A 3,003-nucleotide genomic window follows, 5' to 3' on the forward strand; every position below is an offset into this window, starting at 1 on the left:
AAGCAGACTATGTGCTTGGGTACCATTATTATATTCTTCAAAAATTTTAAACCAACTACTTTTAAATAAGCTAATCACATTGTAAGAATCCATGACTATAGATAATAATGCATAATTCTTACCAGCACCTCACCGAATAACAGTGGAAGTGTGTGGAGTGATTTCACTGCACAGAACTGTATGGAATATTAATTATAGAGAATAGGCGTTACAGATTAGAACAAACAAACGAAAATAAACGACAAGAATAAGAGGTAATTACTCACTAGGAATAGATCAACGAAAGAGTGTTGAAGACTATGCCTTATTAGACTACCAAAAATCGATGGACAATTGTCATAACCGCTTGTTCTAGTCATACTGCCCTCTGTGGGGTGTACTTTAAAGGTGATAGAATAAATTTTGATTCATTGGTAACTCATTTGTTGTATTTAATGATTTAGAGTACTTTTTACAGAGTATGCGTATATGTGTATATTAAATGCACGATTAAACAAAAGTTCGCGATGCCTTGATTATAATATAATATTTTATTAACTGTAATTTAAACTTTTATATATAAGCAAATCATTTTTAAATAAATATAAAGCGATTACTCTTCAAGTGAAATAAATATGAATTTTATTTATATTTGTCGATATGCCGATAATAGTTTATTTCTGTAATAAGTTTTAATATTTTAAACAAATGTCGAAAATACAACAAACAAAAATTAAATTCTATTAAAACTAACAAAAAATAACGATATATAGCTTAAAATAAAATCAGGACTTTTGCGAATATAAAAATAAAACTTAAAATATTAAATTTAAAACATATCAAATTTTTCTCTTGAAGCGATATATTAAATTATTATTTCTATTTTATTGTAATATTGTTTAAAACATATATCCACTAAATTTATTTCTTGATTTAATACAACATATATTCTTGAATTTGTTAAGGACAAATTAATTAATAATTTTTATTATGAAATATACTACTATTTACATGTCTTCTTTACTTTGCTAAATCTTAGTTAAAATATAATTACTCTCTGCTAAATTATTCTGCTAAATCTGTTTCTTTAATATAATATACGTACACAAATATAAATATGAATAAGAAATATATTATAGTATAATTAATAAAGCTATTTTAGTCACCATAACATTTAGGGATACGCATTGAAAAGCCTTATGTACAACCTTACAGCGTCGCCCAATGTATTGTTATTTCAAAAACCTGATGTCATTTGCCCATTTTTAGTTTCCACTAAGTCACAACCTAAAGTGGTATTATTATTTGCTGACAGAACCGGTGTCGTTGATGCACGCTGTATTTCTCGTGCCGGATAATAAACTATTGGACCCGGTGAAGGTGCGCGACTACGTTTGATTTTCACCACTGCTGGTGAACCAGTTTGAGTTAAACGTACATTTTTTATTGTATTATTTACGGTGGTAGGTGTTGATCAGCTGGGTCTGCAGTGAGAACGCCGGGGATGTTTGATGCTTCGTTATTGGAAATTGAGCTCTCATAGTGTATAAGGTCTGGTTGATCACGACTAAGGCGGCGCTTGAAAAATATTAACAAAAATATACGCTTAAATTTCTCGCCGAATATGACATAAATGAGAAAGTTGGCACTGCTATTGATGGTCACTAGTAAATTCGATGTTTTCGTCAGCGAATGGTCAATAATATTGTAAAATGCTTCCGAAATGTTTATAACTAAAGCAGGAAAATTAAAAAGAAAAAATACAATAACAACACAGAGCAACATAGTAGCTAAGCCAATTTCACGCTTTTCCGAACGGGATAAGCGCTGTCTTTCCCGATTTGCACGCTTCACCTGTCGGTAGATCAAACAATTTAATATAGCCAATGTTGAGAATGGCACTATATAGTTCACAATAAAATAACACCAATGTATGTAAATATTTATGTATGTTAGATTACGGCGTAGCGCTGAAGGTCGCACACAGTGCAGCACAACTGGGCTGTGTGATGGTTGGTATGTAATTGTTAGCACCTCCCAAAATCTTGAGAAATTATACAGTAGCGAAAAGATAACACAGACAATGAAATAAATTTTAGCACGTCCATAAGTACACAGAGCACGTGCCTTCAGCGGGTGACAAACAGCCACATAACGTTCGAGTGTGACCGTAAACGTCATGTAAATGCTAGCGGTTTGTGCCATCATCGCAATGGGATATATCGCTGGTGATATGAAAGGATATATGTAATTATAGTAAAAGAAAAAATTACCCGTATACGGATAAATGGAGGGTATGCCAAAAAGCAGTATTGAAGTTATAATTAAAACCGTATCACAGCGTGCTAGGCCAATAAGCAGATAATTTATGCTAGAACGCATTTGAGGACGGGATAAAATAATCATGGAAATAATATTGCCTATAATTCCTAAGATACCTACAATATTTAAAACGATACCGCATACCCAAAACTCAATACAATTATTGAGTAAATGTGGATCGTATACCTCGTCACAGGTGGTCGTCCAATTTTCAGAGTAAGGGTACTGAAAGGATATATCTGTATCGTTTATGTAACTGTCATTGAATAGTTTTTCAGTGGTGAACAGCGACTGCCACGTCGTTTCTGATGTTGCTGTCTGTAAGGCAGGTATGAGTGTTGATGCTGCAGCGGACGTGGCATAATCAAGAAATACTTGTGGAATGTCATGACCAGTTGCGCTGGCAATGAATTCTTGCAAATCTATAGGTGCACTGTCAAAATCGCTAAATGAATCTTTCGCATTAGGTGGTATTTGCTGTGGCAACTGCTCTATTGATTGTAATTTATGCAGAAGAGTCGGATAATTTTCACTTGTTGCATTGAACTCAATCATCGGTTTAGGTTTACAATATTTAGTGAGGTACGACTTAGAAATTAATTTTTTAATATAGCTCTTTGTTTCAACAAAGGCTTAGCGTTTGTGTAATATTTCTCATCATATATACTCTAGTTGTCATAGTACTTATGTGCATAGTTTTGG

General features: G+C 32.9%; 1 pseudogene; it reads right to left on the reverse strand.

Annotated features, from left to right (window-relative positions):
* Positions 1-1,003: 1,003 nt before the first annotated feature.
* LOC119664853 lies at positions 1,004-2,958 on the reverse strand (annotated as a pseudogene).
* Between the last annotated feature and the right edge of the window lie 45 nt (positions 2,959-3,003).

The sequence above is a fragment of the Teleopsis dalmanni genome, unplaced genomic scaffold (assembly GCF_002237135.1).
Source record: "Teleopsis dalmanni isolate 2A unplaced genomic scaffold, ASM223713v2 unscaffolded_contig_2769, whole genome shotgun sequence".
In the NCBI taxonomy this organism is placed as follows: Eukaryota; Metazoa; Arthropoda; class Insecta; order Diptera; family Diopsidae; genus Teleopsis; species Teleopsis dalmanni.